The 25883-nt window shown below is 50.6% G+C and overlaps 1 protein-coding gene and 1 long non-coding RNA gene across 3 annotated transcripts in view; both read left to right on the top strand.

Moving 5' to 3' along the window:
- Positions 1-25883, top strand: part of SHISA6 (shisa family member 6) — a 261122-nt gene that overhangs the window by 119136 nt on the left and 116103 nt on the right. The window lies entirely within an intron of this gene.
- LOC135424420 (uncharacterized) lies at positions 5368-7771 on the top strand. Its single transcript, XR_010435208.1, has 2 exons — positions 5368-5799; positions 7620-7771. It is a non-coding gene; the product is annotated as an uncharacterized LOC135424420 (long non-coding RNA).

The following is a 25883-nucleotide window of genomic DNA, read 5'->3' as shown; positions in this document are numbered from 1 at the left end:
ATTCATGAAACAAAGCGAAAAAAGGGGGGGGGGGGGAGGTGTCTGATGGACCCTCAGCTGAGAACCTGATTTTATATGTGCAGAGGAGCTACCAAAAAGCACATGAGATTCTTGGCTGTGGGGATGGGGAGGCCCTGGCACAGGTTGCCCAGAGAAGCTGTGGCTACCCCATCCCTGGGAGTGTCCAAGGTCAGGTTGGACGGGGCTTGGAGCAACCTGGGCTGGTGGAAGGTGTCCCTGCCCATGGCAGGGGGTGGGATGAGAAGCTCCCTTCCAACCCAACCCAAACTCAGATTCTATGATTTGGGGGCAAAATGTGGACCTAAATGGAGGGGGATGGATTCTGAGTGATTGAGATGGAAAAAAAAGAACAGGAGGAGGAAGAGAAGGAGGTGGAGGGAGCACTCAAGAGATCAAACAATCCTGAGATGGAAAGTGCTAAGCTGCAGCACAGACAGCAAGAGAAATCCGAGGAAGGTGGGGAAATAATACAGAGAGGGAAAGTAGCAGATGGTGCCAGAAAACAGAGTAAGGGTGTCAAGAAATCTTTATTTTACAGGCCATGCAGGTGTGGTCAGTGCCTGCAGAAACACTGTGGTAACAGGGCAGGATGAGAAGGTCTGACACCCTCCAAACCTTCCAAAGTGGGAAACTGAGGGAACAGTGGGAAACTGTGCAGAGCCAAACTGAGTCTCTGCACAGCCCACGAGCTCCCAGACCTTGCAGGATTCTGCCAAAGCTCTGCCTTTGCAGTGCCCATAGTACTTTTGCTGTGTCTTTAGGCTATTTTGAAATGAACATAATTAAAACTAAGAAAAAAGCCTCATCTCCAATCTACTGGGGAAAGGACAGCTGATATTCCTCACGTGGGGCAGCTGAATTTCCCACAGAAAAGAATAATCAAAAGTGATCTTTGGAGCTTAGAGGCAGCAACTGAACGACCATGAGGGAAGCCAAAGTCAGATATTCCCTCTCTGATTTAAAATTGAAACAATTGATCAATTGTCCTTGCTAGAATTAATAGCAAAACAAATAAGCCTGCAATATTAAGCTGAAATTCATTGCCTGGTCTGGCCAGATCCAAATGTCTGGGGTCTCCCAGGACTCCTCTGGATATTTATTATGATTGAATGAATTGCATTTTGGTACATAAAATAGAGATATTGAGCAATTTTAAAGTAAAGGTCATTTTCAAAAGAATGGGATTTTTTAATTTTTTTTAAGTGTGTGAATTAGGAGTTTCAAACTGTGCAGCAAAGGGCAAGTCAGAAATGGGCAGATGTATCCAGAGAGAAGGAGGTGGAATTTCAATCAGCTTTTGATTAAAGATTTAAAGAATTAAATTAAAGAAACTGCATCTTGTCTGCTCTGGGGTGGGGGGGGAGTAGGGGGTTCTCAGGTTCAGAGTTATCAGACACACCTGAGCTTCTGGTGAATTTTGGTGGCAGAAACATTGCAATGGAATTTCTCCTTCCTAGTGCCAGGAAAGGGCCCTGGGGGTCCTGGAGGTGCCAGTTGTCCCTGAGTCAGCAGTGCCCTGGCAGCCAGGGGGGCAACCCTGTCCTGGGCATCAGGGAGGGGATTGTCCTGCTCTGCTCTGCCCTGGGGCGGCCTCACCTCAACATTGGGGCAGTTTGGGGGGACACAATGGAAGGGAGAGATTGAGCCATTGGAGAGTGTCCAAAGGAGGGAAGGAGGATGGGGAAGGGCCTTGATTTGAAGGTGTGTGAGGACACTGAGGGCACTTGGTGTGTTCAGCTGGAGAAGAGGAGACTGAGGGGAGACCTCAGTGCAGTTCCACCTTCCTGGGCAGGGGCAGAGGAGGGGCAGGGACTGAGCTCTGCTCTGGGGGGACCAGGGACAGCAGCCAGGGAAGGGCTGGAGCTGTGTCAGGGCAGGCTCAGGTTGGATCTCAGCCAAAGGTTCTTCCCCCAGAGGCTGGTTGGGCACTGCCCAGGCTCCCCAGGGCAGTGGGAACAGCCCCAAGGCTGCCAGAGCTCCAGGAGGGTTTGGCTGATCCTCTGGGGCACAGGGGGTGACTCTTGGGGCTGGGCCTGTGCAGGGCTGAGGGTTGGACTGGATGATCCTTGTGGGTCCCTTCCAGCTCAGCACATTCTGTGACTCTGGGATTCCTCAGTCAGGGCTCACTGATGAGCTCAGGTATTCCCTGGGCAGAGCTCACACCTGGGTGAGTTCCCAGCCCAGCCTGGCAGTGGCTGCACTCACACCGCAAATGGGATGTGGCCAAAAACTTTGCTCAGTTTTGCAAAGGGACACAGAGGAAAAAGGGCACAGGAACCTTAGAATCACACACTGGTTTGGGTTGGAAGGGACCTTAAAGCTCATCCAGTTCCAACCCCCTGCCACGGGCAGGGACACCTTCCACCAGCCCAGGTTGCTCCAAGCCCTGTCCAACCTGGCCTTGGACACTTCCAGGGATGGGGCAGCCACAGCTTCTCTGGGCACCCTGTGCCAGGGCCTCCCCACCCTCACAGGGAAGAATTCCTTCCCAATATCCCATCTAACCCTGCCCCTGTCAGTGTGAAGCCGTTCCCCATTTTCCTGTCACTCCAGACCCTTGTAAAATCAGGAGCTCACTGGGGATATGGCACCAAAATGCCTTCAAGGCAAAGCAAACAGGAACCTCAGGGAAACATTTGGGCTCAGTAAAATAAAAGGCAGCAGGATGTGTGCAGAGCATGGAATGAAATCATTTAACAGGGAATTAACGACCCAGAGCCTGGATTATTGCAGTGTCCCACCTTTGGTTTTGTTGTGTAATTTCCCTGTTGAATGTTCCCACTCTTTGGATGCTGCTGTGCCCTTCAAGCCTTTATTTGTTACCATGGTATGCATTTGGTTCTTTCTGGGGCTGCCAGAACTCAGGTGCTGCCTCTGGACTGGAATTTCTTGGGATGTAGGGGCAGAGCTGCGCTGGGCTTGGGTTCCTGCCTTCAATCAGCTCCTCCCTTTCGCCTGGGAGGCTTTTGTTTTGTGTTTAACAATGTGTTTCATTGCAAATTCCATGTTTTTCTTGAAATGACAATTGAAAGATGTTTCATAATGAGTTAGCTCTGAATGAAAATACAAATTATTTCCCCTGAAGGACATCAATATGAAGCACTTCATCCGGAGTGGAGGGAATCACTTATTTGCTTTTCTTTCCCTTAAACAGATAGCAAAACTAAGATGCATTAATAAAATGGTTTTGATTCTACCATTTTTTAAATAAAAAATCGAGGGACTTGCAAAATGCTGCAAATATCCAGGGGCCTGCCAGCCCTTAATAAGGACACCTCTTAGGGATTTTTGAATCCCAAAAATGTTTCCTACTTCCTGCTCCTCAACCCCATAATTCCCGTTCCTTTGTCACCTCTCAGAGCTCCTTCTTGGTGACTCATAAGATTTGCAGGGTTGAGCTTTGAGCTTTCCCATCTGCTGTGGTGGAGGGAGAAGTGGGAATGCCATACAAGACATTCCTATGCCATTCCATGTGGAGCTGTACCCACCTGGTCACTCAGCAGAGCTGATGAGATGGAACAGATGTGAGAGGCTGATCTGTGGTTCCCCTGGGTGACTTTACATTTCTCTGGCAGAGGGAAGAGGATCATCCTCATAATAGTATAAATCAGGAATTTCTCCTTAGCAATGATGATTTTACACTTGTCCAATCCTTAAATCCTTGGAAACAAATCCAGGGAGAGATTTTTGAAGAGCTGTTTCTTGGTTTTTTTTTTTTTTTTTTTTTTTTAAATGTTTGATCATCTGCAAGGAGGAGGAAATTCAGAGCAAGAACAGTTTTAAAATGACAGTGAGGAATCAAGTATGTTAAGGGAGTTCTGCTCCTTCACTGCCTCATCTCAGCCACGTTTTGAAGCTGTAGGAGCTGCCAGAGCTGCCAGTGCCATCAGGCTGGGCACAGGCACCAACACCACACTGCTAGCATGGCCAGGGATTTGCCTGACAGCCAAGTGAAGTTCCCCATCCTGCTCCTCCTGACCCTATAAACCAGCCTGAGGGCCATGGCACAACCCCATGGGGAGTTGTCTGAGTCACAGAATCCCAGGATTGTTTGGGTTGGAAGGGACCTTAAGGCTCATCTTATCCCACCCCCTGCCATGGGCAGGGACACCTTCCACCAGCCCAGGTTGCTCCAAGCCCCGTCCAACCTGGCCTTGGACACTTCCAGGGATGGGGCATCGCTTCCCTTGGCTCCTTGCCTTCCATTCCATGAGTTTTCATCAGCTCTCCTTGGGCAGAGCCCTCAGTGTGTCACAGCAGCCTTTGACTCCTCGAGGTGTCATCTGGATGGTACTTTCCATCTCAGGATTGTTTGAACTCTTGAGTGCTCCCTCCACCTCCTTCTCTTCCTCCTCCTGCCCTTTTTTTCCACCTCAATCACTCAGAAACCATCCCCCTCCATTTAGGTCCACATTCTGCCCCCCAAATCACAGAATCCAAGTTTTGGTTTGGGTTGGAAGGAACCTTCTCATTCCACCCCCTGCCATGAGCAGGGACACCTTCCACTCTCCCAGCTTGCTCCAAGCCCTGTCCAACCCTGTTGCTGTGCCCCTGCTGTGGTGATCCAGTGCAGGGTTTCCCAGCAGGAACCCTTGGGCACAATCCATTACACCCCTTGCACAAATTATTATTTTTTTTCCCTTTTCCTGATTCTCTGTTTTGTCCCCCTTGTACCTCTGCACCTCCACCCCAGTAACCACCAGTTGCTATTTCCCCATTTGTGCCAATTTTGCTACATATGCACCAAAATCTGGTGTTTCTGAGAGAGGTGTAGAGATGATCTTGGGCATTATATAATGTTGCAAATATGGTTATGCATATATTGCTGGTCCTGCACAACTGTGCTCCCCAAAAGTTCCCCAAGACTTACCTGGGAAGTCTGGCCATTTCTTATATCATTCCACCTAAAACATCCATGAAATCCAACCATCCTTCCCAGGACTGGCTGTAAATTTTGTCACATCTCACACAGCACTGCCCAGGGTGGAGTCCCCATCCCTGGAAATGCTCAAAAAATACGTGGATGTGGAACTCCATAGGATGGTGCAGTGGGATTGGTCAGAGGTTGGACTTAACAATCTTGGAGGTCTTTTCCAATCTTAATGATTCTTAATGATTTCCATTGTGTGATGTCCAGCTGTTTTCCAAACCCTGCTCAGTTGGTGTAAGCACAGCCCAGGCTCCTGCCTGTGGCCCTACCAGCTTCTCCGTGGAATGGTGTAACACAGGGACAACTGGTCAGGCAACCACATGAGAGGCAAAGGCTTTCTGGCAGGTCCTCATGGGCAGAGTGTGAAGAAAAACTCCCTGGCTGAAGCAGAAAGCAGTTTGGCTTCTTCCTCTCTTGGTTTGGATCATACCTCGACTGTTCCACAGGGACTTGGAGACCATGGAAAACCTGGTCAGGCTTTGGAATGGGATGCCCAGGACAGTGGTGGTGTCACAATCCCTGGAAGGATTTAATACATGTGTAGATGTGGCACTTGGGGACATGGTTCAGTGGTGGCCTTGACAGTACTGGGTTAATGGTGGGACTTGATGATCTTGGAGGTTCTTTTCCAACCTAAATGATTCTGTGATGAATCCAGACCAGTCCTGAGTGTCCTTGCTGTGAAATCAAAAGAACTGGAGGCTTTTGCTGGTGATGGTCAAATCCAGCACACCAGGAATAGTTTATGTCCTGCTTCTTCCACTGATCTGCCTTCCTGATGAAGTCCCTTCACCTCTGGGGATGAACAGGGTGCTGGAACAGGATTTTGGAGCAGCTCTTTCAGTGGGGTGAGTGTCTCCAGGTCCCTGCACACCTCCAGCCTTGGCTCGGGCTGTGCAGCAGCAACACCACGGGATGGGGAGGGGATGGACAGGCCACCATGAGTGGTGCACGAATGGCCTTCCAGTTCAAAAAGACTGATAGAAATCACTCCACCACCCAGGAGAACTTTACCATCACTGGTAGGTGGCCCCAAAGCTGTGCAGCTGGATTTCCACAGAGCTTTGTCTAACAGGGCCTGTTCCACCAGGCCCTTCTGGGGCTCAACACCCCCAGCACTGCATTTTCAGAGAGTCAGGTGGAACAAGCTCAGAGAACAAGCTCAGGGGTTGTTGGTAGGGTGAAGGAGCTGCAATTTGGGAATGGATTGTCACAGAAAACTTAGATGTGTAGGCAAAATAGTAAAAAAATGGGGTATTTCACACAACAGAGCAATTCTGTCCATCCCTGGCATGTCCTGGGTGCTACAGTCCTGTAGGCACCAAGAGTTCATTTTCTACTCACACCTTTGGTGTTGCTGCTGAAGCCACACAGCCAAGCACTGAATTTGGTGTCACGTGTTAAAAAAGGAAAAAAAATAAATGGCAAAAAGAATCAAGGTGGAGCTTTGCAGACCAGATTTATGTGTGGGAGACCAGGGCCTTGCCTGAGGCATAAGGAGATTTGGGGCTGGATCAGTGGACTCCTGTGAGGAAAGTTTTTGTGGTGATGAACTGACACCACTCCAGGAACAGTTCTGCATTAAATCTGACATTGCCCTACTGTTTGTTCACCATGGGATGGGGTTTTCTGCACTGCTCTTGCACTGCAGAGTTGTGCTGGAACACTCAGAACTGGAGGGAGGTAGGGAAAGCTGCTCTTCCAAGCACTACAATGGATGAAGGAAATTTAAACAGGGCCCGTGTGCCCAAAATGCAATTTATAGATGAGCTGTGTCTGCCTGTGCAGCCCAACTGTAAAGTCTGGGTGACCTCCTGATGTCAGAGAGAACAATCCATCCAGAAAGGTTAAAGGACTGGATTTAGATTAATTCAAGAGCTTGTCCAATAAGATAAAGCAGTAGAGTGAAGGTAAATATTTGCAGCTTTATTTGCTGGGAGATTAATGTAATTGGTTTGGATTCCTTCACATCCTCCAGCCTCTTCATAAACACTGCACACTGTTAAATGCTGCAATAATGAAGGCATTTTGTCTTCATCATACTGGAGGGCAAGAGGCAGGGGAGAGCTATTCTTGCAAAATATTAGCCCAGTTTTGCACACCCCAGAGGATCTATTAATTTAGGTTAAAGGCTCTGCATCTCAGCAAGAGCTGAGCTTGGGAAGCATGTGAGGCTTTCCACAGCCCCACCTCCACCTCCTTTGGGGCTTTGGCCCCCCTTTCTTTCATTTTTTTTTCCATTTTTTTCCATCTAGCCAGTGCAGAACTCGGGCACAGAGTGACCCAGGCTGATCCAGTTTGTCTGGATCACCTCCCCAAGGGCTGCCAAATAGGGCTTGGAGTGCTAGGAAAATTCCACAGCTCTGTTACCAGACACCACTTCTCTGAGAGATCCTGAATCCCAGTTGTCACATGATAACTGATCCTAAAAAACTGGGAGGTGAGAGAGAAGGGTCTGATCCCAGTGCAGCCCCAGTAACCAATGCAATGTCTCTGTTACCTGTAGTGGGACAGAGAACATGGTTTCTCTGGCAGAAACTCAAGATTTAATGACTTGACGTGGCACTCACTGCTCTGGTTTAATTGACAAGGTGGTGTTTTGTCAAAGGTTGGGCTTGATCTTGGAGGTCTTTTCCAACCTTAATGGTTCTGTGATTCTATTCTACAGAATGGGACCAGAGGCACCTCTAGAGACCACCCAGCTCAGTGCAGGTTCCTCCAGCACTGAGTGCCCAGGACTGTGTCCAGATGAGTTTGGGATATGACAAGAAGAAAAGCATTTCTCTGTTTAAATGGAATTTAAATTGAATTTTGGTTTTATATTATTTTTTTTTATCTTTTCATTGAGCACCAATCCCAGAATCCTAGAATCCCAGAATCCCAGAATCTGCTGAGTTGAAAGGGACCCACAAGGATTGTCGAGTCCAATTCCTGGTCCTGCACAGGCCCATCCCCAAGAGTCACACCATGAGCCTGAAAGTATGAGGAGAATCTGGTTCCATCTCCTTTCCCCACTTCCATCACTGCTGAGTTTCTACAGCTACGGGGATTTTCTCTCTCCCTCTCTTTGGCCAGGGAAACCCTGTCCCAGCTTCCTCTAATCCGGAGAGATTTCAGCTCTGTCCTTCAGTGTTTGGCTCCGAGCCATTCCCTGTCCTCCCAAGCCCAACCACGAGAAGCACAGGTGGACAATGGCAGGTGGGACACCAAGCAGCTCTTTCAGAGTGTGAGCTGTGGCACAAGTTGGGGTTTGGGTGAGTGAAGAGCAGCCTCAGCAACCACCCAGGCCACTGTCTGGTGTGGGCCTGGGTCCCACCCCCAGCTCACCCCCAGCAAGGGAATCTGTGCCACCACGAGCAAAATCCACCAGTCTGTGTGTCTCAAAGGTGGGAAAGCCCGGGTCTGAGCCTGCTGGTGTTTCTCCAGCCCATCATGACAGGCCATAATTACCTGCTGCTCATTTCCATACCCACCCATTCAGGGGCTGCTTCAGTGCTCAGAGAGCCTTGAGTTCTCTGGGGATTATTTTAAACATCCACTTGTCTGTCTCTCTGCTCTGGGCTTTACTTTCCATCCTGCAGAGGTTCATTAATGGGGTCCTTCACTGACAGTCACACATATTCCATGATTATTGTTATAGAAATGACACTGCCCACGCAGGACAGCAATAATGATCCATGGCTCGAGGAGCTCTTTAAGCAATTCCCAGCCACAGGTATTGATTGGGTGGGTTTGGCTCAGCTATTGAAGAGGAGCAAAAGTTGTTTATTGCAAATATGTTATCAAACATCACACAGCTACTCTGGTGTGGGAAAGCAGAGTTATCCCTCAAATTTTACTCCTCCGGAGGGTGTGAAAGTCAAGTGTAGGGGCCGTGGGGAGCTCGTGGGGCTGGAAAGGATGTGAGGAGCTTGTGGGGTTGAAGTGGACATGGGGATCTTGTGGGGCTGGAGGGTTGATTGGCAAACATCAGGGGTTCAGGAGGAGGTGGGACACCCTTGTAAGCCAAAGCTGGAGGAAGTGCCTTTCCTGACAACCATCCCCACTGTTCAGTGGCCTCACCAACCATTTCCACAATAGCATTTCTGAAATGACACCAGGAGTGCCCACATTAAAGCTGAGTGGATTTTGGCTTTCCCAGTCCCAGTCAGGGCACTCAGAAGGACTCTATTGCTACAGTAGTGTCTGGATGAGATGATTTACACGGGGCAGATAGCAATGTCTAATGGCCCTTTGTCCCCTGCCTGTGCCACCACCCCTGCTGGGACCAGATGAGGACTGGGGAGGAGGGGACTGGTATTGTAGAGCTCCTGTCTCTCAGCAGAGATTTTTAGCTCTAAAAGTCTCTACTTCAACACATAAGTGGATGTCAAGACACAATTGTCACATCACCATTTCCAAGCTTGCTCTAGGTGACTGTCTTCTGCCTGCAATGTGGATCACAAATATGCCAGAATGTGAACATAAGGTAATTTTAGGTCTGTGATTTCTTTATAGGAATTACCATCAAATTTAGATCTGTTGCTGTCAGCACAAACCACCCACCCAGGGACCTGGTTTTCCTGAGCTATCACAGGCAGCGTTTCCCTTGCTGTGACTCCTGTGTGTCCCACTTCCCACCAGCAAAGGAGTGTTCTGCTTGGTCAGGAAACTACTGTGGACCCACCCAGTTCCATCCAGCCCCACAGCTCCTCTTGGACAAGAAAGGCTTAGGAATAAGTGTATGACTTGTGAAAGCACGGAATTCTCTGTCCCTGTCTCCTTCTCCCACACACAGTAACAGGGAATTTAGAGATTCCTGCTCCAGCATTGTACCTGCACTCTCATGTCATTGTTTCCTGTCTGATCTGCTTTGGAATTCTCTGTGCTTTTTTTGCATTTCCCCCCCCTTTTCCCTTCCCATGCAGTGTTTCACACTTTAATCAGGCACTGCATGAGAAAATGCTTCCTTCTGTTCCTTAAACTCCCTGCAATGATCCCTTCCCTGCACGGCCCCTCTCGCCTGCCTTTGACAGAGTGTGAACAATGTGTCTGCACTCCCTCCTCTACCACTCCCCAGTTTGGAGACCCTGCACTCCTGCTTCATGCACAGAACCTCTTGTGACGTGGCTTCCAATCAAAGCCATAAATCAGCATTGACAGAACTCTGGAGTGCAGAACATCATCTGTTATCTGTTAGTGCCAACAGTGAGTCAGGAAATAGAGCTGTGTGGACTAGACAAGGACAGGAGCTGTGCCTTGAAATAATGGGGTCTGAGACATGGCTGAAAGGCTGGACAGCAGCCAGACAAGTGCCAAGGGTTAGTAGCTTCAGCTCTGAGTCTGTGGACATCTCTATGTTGGATGTCAATATATCCTGGTAATGGAACCAGCTGGACTGATCAGCTTCCCCTTGGAGTGTGGTCAGTGATTTAAGGCAAACCCTCCTTTAGAATAGAATAGAATAGCATAGAATAGAATATGCTGAGCTGGAAGGGACCCACAAGGATCATCCAGTCCAACCCTCAGCCCTGCACAGGCCCATCCCCAAGAGTCACCCCCTGTGCCCCAGAGGATCAGCCAAACCCTCCTGGAGCTCTGGCAGCCTTGGGGCTGTGCCCACTGCCCTGGGGAGCCTGGGCAGTGCCCAACCAGCCTCTGGGGGAAGAACCTTTGGTTGAGATCCAACCTGAGCCTGCCCTGACACAGCTCCAGCCCTTCCCTGGCTGCTGTCCCTGGTCCCCCCAGAGCAGAGCTCAGTCCCTGCCCCTCCTCTGCCCCTGCCCAGGCAGTTGGAACTGCAGTGAGGTCTCCCCTCAGTGTCCTCTTCTCCAGCTGAACACACCAAGTGCCCTCAGTGTCCTCACACACCTTCAAATCAAGACCCTTCCCCATCCTCCTTCCCTCCTTTGGACACTCTCTAATGGCTCAATCTCTCCCTTCCATTGTGTCCCCCCAAACTGCCCCAATGTTGAGGTGAGGCCGCCCCAGGGCAGAACAGAGCAGGACAATCCCCTCACCCAGGACTGGTCCTGCTGCCCTGGGGTCTGATCAGCACTGAGAGGGGTCACATCCACCAAACCCTTTCTGATGCCTGCAGGGAATGAGTGCCAGGACCATCCTGAGGATGGAAGGTCACGGGATGTGCCCAGAGAAGGCTCTGGGTGGCCATCAGTGATGAACAGGGGCTTTGAACAGGGTCTAACTAGTTCTGCCCTGCCCACACTGATGACCCTTCTGCCATGGATGTGGGTAAGGGATAAGGGAAGCTGTAGCCCCCAGGACCTGGCCCTGCTGCTGAAAGTGGCAGCCTTGGCTAAGGTGATAATTCCAGATGAAAGGAAGGGAGAGTTCTGGCTCAGTCCCAGCTGTGGAGAGGCTGGAAGGAAGATTGCAGGTGTTGGACAGGTGGGGTTTGACCCCTCACACCACAGGATACTTCCTGAGAGACTCCTGAAATTTCTGTCACCACCATTCCCTGTCCCCAGTGCATCCCAAGGGTGGCCAGCACAGGGCTCTTCAGGCTCATCCTGGGCTAATGAGCAGCCTGGACACTGAGGAGTGTTCCAAGGTTTGAGGAACAGGTAAAGCTTCTGTTTGTTCCTCTGTCTCATGCTCGGGAGCCTTTCCATTGCATCAGTAATCACACTGCTGGAAGAACTCAGGTGAACAATTACAGTGCCAACTGCTCATTGTTCAGCCAGGCTTTGCCCATTTGCAAACGCCACATTTGTGGCCAATTTAAGGAAAATCTCATTTTTCCTTCCTCTGTTCCTACTATGGGGGTACCTCAGCAGATTCCTGGGCGGAGCTGCATCCCAACAGATCCCACTAAGCTCTTCATTCATAAAAGATACATTGTCAAATTTCCCAAAAGCTCAGACAGAGGAAAATGTTTGTGCCACAGGGAGGAGGAAACACTGTGTATGTGCCTTAACATAAAGTCGTTTTTGGATGGGAATCTTCCTCCCTCAGTGGGCTGAGCAAAGAAAGCAGAGGAGAGGGTTGGGCATCTCTGGTCACTGTTGGGGTCTTTCAGGGATTCAATGAGCACAAAAGGTGCTGAGGATGTGGGTGGGGAAAAGATGAAGGGCACAGGGCACAGAATCAGAGCCAGCTGTCAGTGTGCACATGGCACTGGGGGTACAAGGGCACAGAGCCCCAGGTGACATGGCCAGTGAGCTCTCTCAGCACAGCCCTGAAAGACAGCCCAGGTTCACCTGCAGGGTCACAGCTGCCCAAAACTCTGGGGACAGAGAGAGGGAAAGGCAAGGAAGTGTCTGCATTCACTTGCCCAGTTCTGAGTCCTCAAATCTAAAAGGGGACTTTTGTATCATGCTGGGAAATGGTTCCTCTTCGAATGCAGTGTCATGGGCAGGATTTTCTTGCTCATCTGCAGGTCACCAATGTTGGGAGAGGAGAGCTGGGCTGACTCAGGCAGTTTTCAGCCCCCAGTGGAGAAGACTCAGCCCCAGCTGAACTTGCCCAGCAAACCCACTGCAGGCTCTGGCTGTGGCACCCAGGGGAAGTCACAGCCGAGGCAGCAGCTCCTGGAGCCCTTTCAGGGGGAGAAAGCTCAGGAAATAGATTTTGGAGCTTGTACCAAACTGCACCATCAGACTTCAGACTTGATGTGCCCCAGGGGAGGGGAGGAGGGATCCCAGCTCCTTGTCCCTCCAATTTGCACTGTTGCCAAGTGCTGGGATGGACACAGGATCCCCCCAGTGCTGATCTCTGGCCATGCCCACAGGTTTTGGCCTCACTCTCTTCCATCTCCTGAGCAGAGGGACTGCTTTTCTCCGGGATTCCCTTCTCTGGGTTTTCCCTTCCCAAGTCAAACCAGTTTTTAAATCATCCCTTGAGGGCAGCTACTGGGAATCAGGAAGGTCCCCAAATTCTTCATTTCTCATTGGAACTCCCTGCCTTCACCCTGGCTGCTCTGGCACCCCAGGGACTCTCCCAACACACAGCCCTGGGCTGTACTTGCTTTCTCTTCTCTTGTACAATCCTCACACTCCTCCCTTTCCTCAGGCTGAACTGTTGGGGACTTAACAAGGGATTTAGGAAATTTAATACGAGTAGTTACAAAGCATTTAATTCAGGCTCTGACTTATTGTGGCTGAAGTTCCCTGAATCACAAAGTGATCCCACTTCCCTTTGTAAAGGAAAACCATCATGGGATCTACTTAGTGGCTTTATCATTCTTTAATTGCTGGTTTTTGCTTTTAAACAAAAAACAAATAAGCCTGAAAAGAAGGCAAGAAAAGTATATATTTACATAAAAGTAATTGAGATACATGAATGAAAGGAAATTTAACAGGTGGGAAAGGTTAAAGATGAATACAGACCCTGTGCAATCTCTTTGCAGTTCTGCTCATTCTAGACCATGGGTACTGTAGCATAAATAGTCCTGTATTTTAGAGCATTTCTTTTGTATCACTTAGAAAAGGATTTAGTGGATTAGGTAGAGAATGGAGCTGTTTGAGGAAAGGAGTTTGTTCCAGGGCCCAGCACACACCTGGGTTCTTGCAGGATATGTGGAAATGTCCTCTGGAAGAATCTGAGAGCTGGAGAGCAGAGGATGCAATTCCAGCCCCTGCCAACAAAGGCCTTGTGTTCCTCCTTACATTGTTGTGGCCTTGGAAAAAGAAAAACCACTATGAATCTGGGATGGCTGGAATGCAACAGCACAGGTCAGACAAACTCCCATGTGGGGTTGTGTTCCTCCTCAGATTGTTGGGGCCTTGGAAAAAGAAAAACTACTGTGAAACTGGAATTAAAACAGCATGAATCAAATAAAATCCCATGTGGGTCCCCTCCAAATGTGCTCAATTGGAAGAGGAAAGGTGTGTGAGGGAGGGAATTATTGCAGTGACTGTAGGACTGGGGGGTCCTGTGTGGGACTGTGCTGGGCACTGACCATGGCCAGCACAAAGACATCCCTGTCCTGCAGGACACACTCCAAACACAGATCTGGTGAGGAACAACACACTGAGAGCTGGTGAGAGCTGTCCAAGCTCTCCAGGGGCACACATAAAACTCTGGTCACTGGGATTTTTGATCTTGGCATCTCACAGCTTTTCTGCATGGCAGCTCCTTCCTCCCTCTCATTTTTGTCTCCTTTTCAAAGCTTCTTTCCCGGATTTCCTTCCTCAGTTTTATTTCTGGCTCCCCCTCAGCCCTCAGTGCTCTGGTGGTTCAAGAGCAGGATGTTTTTCCATATTTCTCCTTGTCTTTCCCTGTTTAAGATGTGAGTCCTCAGAAGCCTTGATGCTAACCTGGATTGGATGGTCTTGGAGGTCTTTTCCAGCCTTAATGATTCCGTGACTGCCACATTCCTGCACACTTATCTCTGAGCTCTTCCCTCTGCTTGGGGAATCCTCCCTCCTCCTTCACCTCAAACCAGGACGAATGGAAGTGATCCTCAGGAATCCAGGCTTCCCTTTCATGTAAAGCAGTTCACACATCACAGACACGAGATTTCAGAAGTGCAAATGTTTCTGTAGTACCCTGGAAAATATGAATGGAAAGAAACACGTTTGGGCTTCAAAATAGCCTGGGGTGAGACTTTTCCTGATGAGGGGGAGGGGGAGTGAGAAAAGGCAGGATAATTTTATGCACAGCCCGAGATGGAGTTGGGGGGCCTTTTTATGTCAAACCCAGATCAGCCTATTTTTGAAAGGATGCCCCGTTTTTGTCTCCACGAGGCTGTCCAAGGGAGGGAGCAGTGGAGCTGAACTGTTCTCTGTTACATCTTCTCACAAATCTGTGTGATGGGTGTGCAGGTGCCAGGGGAGAGAATGGGGAAAGAAACTGAGAATTCAGTGCTGAGGCAGGTCGGTGCTACCAAGAAGAAATTCCCTTTGGCCCCAGAGTTGTTCTTTCTTTCTTGGAGTCAGTCACTTCACCAAGAGGCAGATGCCAAGAGCTGGAAAGGCTCTGAGAAGGTCATTTGTGATGTGCTGGAACAGCAATAACCACACCTATATTTTCAGTTAGTTCCAAGGCTGCCCAAGGTTCACTTTAATTCCCAGGCAATTCCCTTTTTTGCCAGTCTCTGGGGCTCAGCTGTGCAGTCTGAGCCCTGTGTCTCTCCCTGGCTGCCCTTTGCCCTACCCCTGCTCTCCTCTCCAGGTGGTTTTGCAGAGCCTCAAAGGTCAGTTCTCACAGGGAGGGAACAATTTCTGTCTCCCTAAAGACCATTCATCCTGACTTTCTGTGTGACAGAGGAAATTATTAATGGGCAGATTTCTGTCCATTGTGCTCAATATCAGGGCACACAGGGCCAGAGAGGTGCCCCACTGGCTCCTGGCAGCAGCAAGGGTGGGATGTGCCAAGAAAGAGGGATAAGACAGACAGAGAAATGTAGAAAAGTAGAAATGAGACTATGGGGTGACAATTTTGTATTTGCCTGCAAAGGCAACCCCTTCCCTTGAAAACTGTGGTCAGGACCCTTCCAGAATGATCAGCTCACCTGACTTCAGGGGCTGCATAAAAGATACATCCAACTGGGAATTGCCACATGAGTTGGAGCTCCACAGAGGAGAAGGTCTGGGAACAGCTCCCGTTGAGGACAGAGCTGCTCTTGGAGCCAGGCTGACAGTGATCCCTGGACAACCTGCTGGGGACTCCCAACACCCACAAACTGCTGGGTTTGCTGACCACAGGACATAACCCCAGCCTGGAGTTCCCAGGAGTTGCTAAAGAGCTGGAAACACAGGCTGGTCATTCCAGATGTGAGCCATCAACAGGGGTTCCAGCACCATCAGCCTGCCAGCAAGGCAGCAAACCTTGGAAAAACTGGGTTAAAATATTAATAATTGATGGCCCAAACCTCAGGCAGTGCATTAAGCTACAGGTGCCCTGGATGCAGAAGATCGTTTAGGCAGGAGAGAACAGCAGGAACACCAAACACTGCAAGTGGTTAAATTACAGAGTGAGTGAGAGCTGCAGTGATTGATTAATGTCTATCAGAGCATCAGGAAACTGAGACAGACACACAGTCTGGAGAGCTTTATCTCCCCAGTGACCTGCAGCAGGGTCAGCTCTGGCTGCTGCTTCTCAGGAAGGTGTTTGTGTGCAGACAGGGCAGCAATCCATGTGGAATTCCTGAGGGATGGTGGGTGATCCTGCACACCAGCAATGGAGATCAGAGATCACAGAATGTGCTGAGCTGGAAGGGACCCCCAAGGATCATCCAGTCCAACCCCTGGCCCTGCACAGGCCCATCCCCAAGAGTCACCCCTGTGCCCCAGAGGATCAGCCAAACCCTCCTGGAGCTCTGGCAGCCTTGGGGCTGTGCCCACTGCCCTGGGGAGCCTGGGCAGTGCCCAACCAGCCTCTGGGGGAAGAACCTTTGGCTGAGATCCAACCTGAGCCTGCCCTGACACAGCTCCAGCCATTCCCTGGGTGCTGTCCCTGCTTATACAGAGCAGAGGTCGGAGCTGCCCCTTGGGAGGAGCTGCAGCCTCCTCTGAGCTTTGCCCTCAGTACCCTTTTTTCCAGCTGAACAATCCAAGTGACTCCTCCTATGGCTCCTCCAGATCCTTCCCCATCCTCATGTCTCTTCTTTGGACACTTTCTCACAGCTTTAGATCTTTCTTATATTGTGGTGCCCCAAACTGCCCCCAGCCTCAGGCCCAAGGGATGGAGCCCTTCCATGGTTTTGTGCTGCTCAGGCAGTGCCAGAGCCACTGCTCCATCCCATGAGGGCTGGAAGTCTGAACTCCTGAAGCACCAGAGGTCTCAGTGAGAAGCAAAGGGAAAACTGCAGCCCTTTGTTGGAATCCTGGTACCTGCTGTCAGTGAGACTCAACAGCTCGGTACAAAGAGACATATCAATGCTTAAAGGAAGAGTGAGAATCATGGACAGCAAGTGGAATTCCCGGGTGCAGCCTGTTCCTCCCTCTGCTCCAGCTGAGCAACCAGTGCTTCCATGGGCTCTTCTCAAGTTGCTTTCCTTCTGCTGCATGGGATGGATGTTCTTCTATTGGAGGCCTCACCAGTGGAGAAAGTCTGAGCTTAGCCTGAATCCCTGCTGCCTACAAGGGCCCAGAGTCCTTGAGCTGGGCAGTGTCAGGGGCCTCCCAAAGTCCACTGTCGGGGTCCTCCTGCCGTCCAGTGTTGGGGTCATCCTGAGCAGGACAGGACAGGGATGTCCACCTTGTCTGGAGGCTGGGCACATGAACAGGAGGTGAAACAGGTAAACAAGCACAGGCTCAAACAGGTGAACAAAGCCAGGCTCAAACAGGTGAACAAAGCCAGGCTTGAAGAGGTGAACAAGGCCAGGCTCAAACAGGTGAGCAAGGCCAGGCTCAGCACAGAGCTCTGAGATCATCCCTGGGGCAAACAGGGGAACATTCACTGGAGTGCAAAGCATGTTCTGGAGGTTTCTTGGGTGGTCCAGGGGGTCACACTGGAGCTTGTCCTGCAGAGCTGCCCCAGCTCAAGGCCACCTGTTGGTGATGGTGCCAGAGCACATCCCAGCTCTTGATACCTGTCACCCTGGCTGAGGGAGAGGAGAGGAGCTGGGAGCAAAGCTCCTGTTAGAGTAAATCTTTAGAGGGATGTCCTGCATCAGCACTCTGAGCACAGAGCAGGGATGGCAGGACAGGGGATCTGAGGCCCTCCAGGAGCTAAGGAAGGGATCTCTGCCTGCACAGCCCAGCCCCTCCTTACCAAGTGTTCTGCTGAGCTTTTTATCCCTGTGGTCTGTCACTGGTCCCAGCCAGGTGACAAAGGACACTGGACTGCCAGGTGGAGCTGCAGGGATCCAGGATGGCTCCAGGGACTGTGCAAGGGACAGTGACAGACACTGTCCTGGGTCTGCTCTGAGAGGAGCCTTGCTGTGAGGGCCTCACCATGTGCTCTGCAGCAGCAGAACAGTCTGTGTGGGCAGGAAATGCTGAATTCCAGGGGAATCTCACCAGAAATACTTGTGTCATCTCAGTGATCCCCTGGTGAGACCGAGCACAGCAATGGGAGTGAGAAGCTGCTCATGGGAAGGCACAACCCCATGTGATATTGCACTGCTGGAAGTGCTGTGTCTGCTCATCCTGGTGAGCCAGAGCAGAGAAAGAAAGCAGAGTAACCCCCTGCTCCTCTGAAGTCATTAAGAATCATGGTTTAGGTTGGGATGGACCTTAAAGCTCATCTCATTCCACCCCACCCCTGCCATGGACAGGGACACCTTCCACCAGCCCAGGTTGCTCCAAGCCCTGTCCAACCTGGCCTTGGACACTTCCAGGGATGGGGCAGCCACAGCTTCTCTGGGAAACCTGTGCCAGGGCCTCACCACCCTCCCAGCCAAAAATTTTTTCCCAATATCCCATCTAACCCTGCTCTCTGGCATTTGAAGCCATTCCTCTTGTCCTGTCTCTCCAGGCCCTCTCTCCATCTTTCCTGTTGGCTTCTTCAGGCCCTGGAAAGCCACAATCAGGTCACCCCAAAGCTTCTCTTCTCCAGGCTGAACAATCCCAGCTCTCCCAGCCTTTCCTCCCAGCAGAGCTGCTCCATCCCTCTGATCCTCTCGGTGCCTCCTCTGGACTCTCTCCAGCAGCTCCATGTCCTCCCTGTGCTGTTCCCAGGGCTGGAGCAGCTCTGCAGGGGGGTCTCACCTGAGGGGCAGAGGGGCACAATCCCCCCCTCCCCTCTGCCCACGCTGTGGGATCAGCCCAGGGCATGGAGGGTTTCTGGGCTGGGTCATGTCCAGCCTGCCCCCCACCAGCCCCCCCAGGTCCTTCTCCCAGGGCTGCTCCATCTGCTCATCCCCAGCCTGGACTGATCCTGGGGTTTGCCCCAACCCAGGTGCAGCACCAGCTGTTGAACCTCATGTTCACCAAGTCTGTCATGGAGATACCAAGTCACAGCCTCTGTTTGAATCCCTGGCACTGGTCAGAGTTGGATGCTCCACTCCCAGTCCCATCCTTGGTTTCATTACAGGCACTGAGCTCTTCTCTTCTCTTTTACCACTTTATTTTTCCTGTGGGGGGCACGACCTCTGTACTTTCATGTCTTTGCATGTTCTTAGCCTTGTTCCACTTCTCCAGACCTTTACCTACTTGGCTCTGCCTCCAGGTGCCAGAGGTAAAACATATATTTATGGAATAGGTAATTTTAAAATTTGATCTTGCTAATTATTACCTTCATTATGGCTCAGTCCCCAGGGAGCGCTTGACGTTTTGAGAGCTTTCTAATCAAATTGTTCTAAAGCTCATTCTGAGGTTCATTAAAACATGGGAGGATTTTTCATCCTTATATAACTTTGGAGACTGCTAATGGTCTTAAATAAAATAGGAGCCTTGTGAAAAATGCAGCGTGGAACCAAATATACCAGGGAGGCTTTCGAAGAAAGGAGTGAAGAGGGCGGTGCTTTGAAAGTGTTTAGGAAGAAAGTTTTCCAGATTAGTTAAAGAAAATGAATTGGAAAAAGTTTTGTGGGTTCAGCACAGAGCAAAATTAGCTCCTGGGCTGAAGTGAAGAGTGAACCTGCTCGAGATTCTATCAAAAGTCTGGCTTAACACCCTGAGGCTGGGTCTACAAAAGCCTGACTGAGCCACCAGCCCTGTGTCCAGCTTGAGGAGAGTCAGCACTCCATGAATGAGTCAGTGAAAGAGAACATACCAGAAAGGATGAAGTTCAGTGGAATTTCAGGTTACCTTTGTTCCTGAAGTGCTGCCTCACCTGCTGGGGGGACGTTGGGAACCAACTTTGTTTCTCTCCAAGTGCACTCTGCACATCTCCAACTATTTAATAGCTTGTGTGTCTGCAGCCATAAGGGAATCAGGAGCATATTTTCCCCTTTAATTTACAAGATTGTTTGCACACTGGGATGCCAGATGGCCTGAACTTTAAGTCAGGAGCTAATGTAGTCAAATACCAGCCTCCCATCAAGAGAGGAGGAGAGAAAATCCCTGTGAAGAGGCAGATTCTTGCTGAGTGCTCACAAACATCTCCACGGAGGGTTTACAGCCCCTGCAGGGGCAGCAGCAGCTTCAAACAGCACTCCTGGACTTCAGGCTGTGCTGGAGAAGAGCAGCTGCAGCTGGGAAACTCCACTGGATATGAAATTATGGATTCCCAAATGCTGCTCCCAGTCAGTGTCTCTGTCCCTGCACATTCCTCTTCCCCCGGGGAGTGCAGAGCCCCTGCTCTGTGATCCTGAGGAGCAGTTGGAGCAAAAGGTCCTGAAGGCTTTTCCCTGTGGGGGCGAATTTCTCCATGATGGGCTCAAAAGGAGACTTAGCTGTTCTGGTATTTTATCAAGACACTGACAGAAAACTCAGAGTGCAAAAAAACATCACTTCTAGGGCAGGTAAGCCTCTCCAGGGATGTTTTTGTTTCCACCTCCTCAGGAGAAGCCTAAATGGGAAGGTCAGATATCTGTGCCCTCATCACTGAGAGAGAAGAATCTTTCTCTCACTGTCACTACAAACTGCAGCTTTTCACACACCTGAAATGCTCTTTATGTGGCTGATTTCAAAGAGGCCCCTGGAATCCCAGACATAACCTGAGACAGGTTAGTGCCACTTCCCACGGAACAGGAGCTTCCAACCAGGGAGTGGAGCCTGATGGAGCTGGATGGTCCAGGCCAGCCCTGGAGACTCTGGCAGTGTGGGAAGGAAGTTTGGACTCCTAAACCCAAATAATTGGATTATTCCCCTAAGCCTCTTTATTTCTGGATATTGTGCTGCAAAACTTTTCACTGCCTTCACAGAATCTCAGAATGGGTCAGGCTGGGGGGGACCACAGTGGGTCACTGGTCCCACTCCCTGCTCAGCAGGGCCATCCCAGAGCACATGGCACAGGATTGTGGCCAGACAGTCCTGGAATATCCCCAGTGAGGAGACTCCACCCCCTCCCTGTGCAGCCTGTTCAGGGCTGGGTCACTGCCCAGCAAAGAAGTTCTTCCTCCTGTCCAGCTGGAGCTTCCTGGGCATCAGTTCCTGCCCGTTCCTCCTGTGCCACTGCTGGGCCCCCCCAGCAGAGCCTGCTCCATCCTCTGCCCCCTCCTGCAGCCCCTGACACACCCTGGGGAGGGCCCCTCTCAGGCTCTGCTCTGGAGGCTGAACAGCCCCAGCTCCCTCAACCTTTGCTGCTCCCAGAGCTGCTCCATCCCTTGGGCATCTCTGTAGGAGAGTCACCTTCCAGGAGCTCCCTGGCCCTGCTGTGCTGAGGAGCCCGAGCTGGGCCCAGCCCAAATGTGCCTCCCAGGGCTGGGCAGAAGGGCAGGATCCCTTCCCTGACCTGCTGGCATGGAGCTCTTCCCAATGCAGCCCTTGGATGGAACCTCTCAGTGACTGTCACAGCAAAAGGGGGTCCCATGTCCAGACTCATTCTGTGCTTCCCTCCTTCTCTCTTCCCATTGCTGCAGTTGTGATTTGGGTTTCAGCAGCACTCACTGCTCTTTGTGGGGAAACCATTGGCACTAATTGATAAAATGCTTTCATTTACTTGCTGACAGAATTATTAGAGGCTGATAATTGATGGAATGATATCACACAGCTTTTTTGCAATGATCACATTAATTATATATCCCTCCTGCTTTCTTGTCACCAGCACTGGTGTTTCCATTCATGTTCATTTAACTGGATCAGGCATTTCATTAGAAAACAACAAATAGGGTTGTGCAGAGCAGGAATCCCAGCCATAAACAGTGGCCTGAGCTTCACAATTCAGCATTAGGAAGGCAGTCAGTTTTAGAGTGTGTTTTGGAGAAGTATTTGCTTCATTAGTTCAGTGAGAGGTTGGTCCAGGGTCTGTTGAACTTGGGAAGCCACCCTGTCAATCCCATGGGATGTGGATCTGAGTGCTAATGAGGGATCACAGTGACAGGGGCATCACCAAGGATTTCACGGCCTTCCAGCTCTTTTTAATGCAGAGTGAGTTAAAGTTTTGTCTTGGGAAGGCACAGTGTGGAACAGGAAGGGTTTCTGTCAGAGGACATGACTCAGGAGAAGGGGGTTGTGTGTGGGTTGAGAGCACTGTGGTCTCATTGGAGTCTTTGAATGATTTTTCTGGAAATTTTCTGGAAAACAGATTTCAGTGTCTGAGCTGAGTTTGCAGAGAGAGAAAATTACAGCAGTTAATCCACTGAGACTGGTTTGGGTTGGAAGGAACCCTAAAGCTCACCCAGTCCCACCCCCTGCCATGGGCAGGGACACCTTCCACCAGCCCAGGTTGCTCCAAGCCCTGTCCAACCTGGCCTTGGACACTTCCAGGGATGGGGCAGCCACAGCTTCTCTGGGCAACCTGTGCCAGGGCCTCCCCACCCTCACAGGGAACAATTTCTTCCCAATATCCCATCCAACCCTGCCCTCTGTCAGTTTGAAGCCATTCCCCTTGTCCTGTCACTCCAAGCCCTTGTCCAAAGTCTCTCTCCATCTTTTCTCTCAACTCCCTTCAGGCACTGCAAGGCCACAGTTAGGTGACCCCAAAACTTCTCCAGGCTGAACAATCCCAATTCTCTCAGCCTTTCCTCCCAGCAGAGCTGCTCCATCCCTCTGATCCTCTCAGTGCCTTAATGACAAGCCTTGTCATGGATCTCACTTCATTGAGGGGTGTAACACGACACAGAAGGATGAGATCCACCTTGCTCTTCTGCTTTCTGAGCCATTCCAAGGCCCACATTATCACTGAAGGCTCAGAGTGAAAACACCTTGGTTTTGCACTGTGCACCTGCAAACACAGAGCTCTGCTCATGGACCAGCTCTGTGCTCAGAGCTCCTCTGCTGCTGCTCACTCTGCCTCCAGTCCCTGTGTCAGCAGCCCTGGAGAGTCCTGATCCCAACCCTGTGCTGAACTCAGATCTGTGTCATTTCTGCTGTGTGGATCCCATGTTCTTTGTCCTAAACACAGGCTTTGGGACTTTTGGGCTTTGGGAATCTTTGTTTCATGTGCTCTCATAAACTGTGAGAAGTTTTGCAGCACAATATCCAGAAATAAAGAGTTTTAGGGGAATCATTTGTGTTCAGGAATCCAAACTTCCTTTCCACACTGGCAGAGTTTCCAGGTCTGGCCTGGGCCATCCAGCTCCATCAGGCTCCACTCCCTGGCTGGAAGCAGCTGTTCTGTGGGAAGTGGCACCAACCTGCCTCAGGACAGGACAGGTCCTGTTCACCTGGGAATGTTCCAGACCCGGAGGTTGCTGCCATTCCCTGAGGGTTGTGTCTTGCTCCCTGTTGACTGCTGGGTGTACCTCTGTCACCCGTGTGTGGGAAAGCCAGAGGTGCCATTTATTTTTGCTGCCCTCCAGACCCCCCACATGCAGGTGAACCTGTGTCCTGCAGGGAACATCTGCTTCCCAGAGGGCAGAAAGAAGCCAAAGGGCCTTGTCATGGCACAGCAGTTGGAGGCACAGGATGGTCCTGCTCTGGACTGCTGCAGCTCCAGCACCTGCCACCCACTCCATGGATTTCTGCCCAACTGGACCCTTAGGAGGACATGTCCTAGGGAGGTTTGGAGTCCCCACCCTGGAGGTGTCCCAGGAAGGCCTGGCCGTGGCACTCAGTGCTCTGGGCTGGGGGACAAGGTGGGCATCGGGCACAGGGGGGACTCCATGGGCTGGGAGGGCTTTTCCAACCTCAAGGATTCTGTTTCTATCCTATGAAGAGCCTCCTCACCTTGGTCATCCAGACCCCAAGTCATGCCCCTGCAGCCCCACATTGTGTTTACCACAAAATTTGCTCCTCTCTGGATCTTCAGTCCCTCTGCCCTCCTTGACCTGCCAGTTCTTTAAGGCTGAAGTGACTGTGAGCACACCCAGCCCAAGCACAGAGGATTATTTTGGGGTGCCCAGGCACAAAACTGGAGGGATTTCAAACATTCAGTCAAACGTTGCTTCTCTCAGCAGCATTTTGCTGCTGTTCTGTCTGGGAGCCAAACATATGGCCTGGGAACAAGGGTTCCCCTGACACTTATCACTGACATATGAGACAGGACAAGCTCTAATTTGCTCTCCTCTGGCAGCAAGAAGCATCTGTGGTGCTGGGAGCACTGGGACAGGGCAGGAAAACTCCAAGGTAAAGGGCATTGTAGAGAGGAGAAGGGAAAAACTGTTAATTGGCATTGAAATAATCCTTTGGCTCAATGTGAAGTAAGGGAGAAATAAACTCTGTAGTGTCAGGTAAAACTGCAGAGATTTCACTAAAAATGCAGAAAGAGTTAAGAGCTAAAAGAGTGCCTGGAAGAAAGTTCCCTTTGAGGATGAGATGGGTCTGTGCCTCTTGGCCTCTGAAAGTGGGCATTAATTGAGACTCAAACCCACCAGCCTGGCAAAAATGGCACAAAAATGCCCTGCCTGGGTCAGCTGGGGAGGGGACAGAGGGGACAGTGGCTGTCCAGGGAGGGGAGTGCATGGAAAACCCAATGTCTGACCCCGGGCCTTTTGGAGAAATATCAGGGTGTGTCCCTGCCAGGGGAGCAAACAGGACAGGGAGAAAGGAAATCAAAGGGACCTGAGCTCCTCCTGAAGGCAAACAGTCCCAGAGAGCCCCTGCTGAGGGAGGGCTGTGCCTGAGCCATGGATGGATTCCAGGAAGGTCTGAGTGTGCACCATGAAACAAAGCCAGAGCCTCCTGGAGACAGGAGCGAGTCCCAGAGCTCAGGGATGATAGAGCAGAGATTTCTGTCAAGAAAATCCCATTCCCTGTGCTGAGCAGCACTGGGACATGAGTTTCCTCCCAGGACTGGCACTCAGCACTCAGTCTGAGACCACAGACCATGTGCTGCTCGGTGTGTTTGTCCCACATTGGACACTCTGAAGCTGGATGGTCCCACTGAGTGTCAGGAGGCAGATTCTCACATTATATAGTGCCTTTATAGCACAAGGTGCTGGTGCCTCGGAGATGCAACGGGGCCCTGAGATAGAAGTGGCAGGAACTTCTGGGCAAAGGGACCTTCCTGGGAGCAGTTTCTATGCCAAGAAAGGCAGCAGCTGGATAGACAGTAATGTGTGTGGATTAGACAGAGCTGTTGTACCACAGGTACAAACCATGTCTGCTCATAGATTCAGCCTTTGAGAGGAGGCTGAGGATCCAACTCCAGACACACCGTCCCCAAAGAGCTCAGAAAGAGGAGAGTGAACATCCCAAAGGCTGTGGAAGAAAAGGATGTTTCTCACCCCATGTTGTGCCCAGTGTATGTTCACTCTCTCACATTCCATCCACGTCACTTTGGGCAGGAAAAACTTGTAATTACAACCTGTCCTCCTGTGGTTGGGAGGAGTGGCCCCAATGGAATGGTTTGCTCAAATAGAAAGGGAATTGCATTGGCTGGACATCAGATACTAGGAAAGAATCCTTCCCTGGGAGGGTGGGGAGGCCCTGGCACAGGTTGCCCAGAGAAGTTGTGGCTGCCCCATCCCTGGAAGTGTCCAAGGCCAGGTTGGACGGGGCTTGGAGCAACCTGGGCCAGTGGAAGGTGTCCCTGGCTCTGACAGGATGTTTTTTAAGGAACCTCCCAACCCAAACCAGTTTGGGATTCTCTTACATAACCCTGGGTGGGCAAAGGTTCAGTTGACTAATGAGGTGTCCTGAGTGGGACAGGAAAAGCCACTTGTTCTTAAGCTTCGTACAAGACTTTATACCAAAACCTTCCGGTTTAGGGAGCCCAGGCTGTAGGGCTGGTGCAGGGACAAAGGCAGAGTAGGAGAAATAAAGGAGCAAAATGAAATTATTGCATCTTCCTGCTATCGTTTATCCCAGCGTTGGAACATCAAAAAGTTGTTCTCCAAAACTCATGAAATTTTAAAGCATTTGGGGTTTATTGTGTAAATCTGCTGAATTTGTGCATCTTGTCTCCTCTCTCTAGCCATCAGGACTGGAAACTTTCATTTGTTAATAAAGCTCAGGGAGCAGAGAGAGTCTAGAAAATGAAGTATTGAAAAGCAGCAGGAAATCAAGCTGCATTTCCCTGGGAAGAATCAATGGATTCAATCCCATTAATTTTAGGTGTT

The sequence above is a fragment of the Pseudopipra pipra genome, chromosome 19 (assembly GCF_036250125.1).
Source record: "Pseudopipra pipra isolate bDixPip1 chromosome 19, bDixPip1.hap1, whole genome shotgun sequence".
NCBI lineage: Eukaryota > Metazoa > Chordata > Aves > Passeriformes > Pipridae > Pseudopipra > Pseudopipra pipra.
The sequence above is the reverse complement of the archived record's forward strand: the minus strand, read 5'-3'. Positions and strand labels throughout refer to the sequence as shown.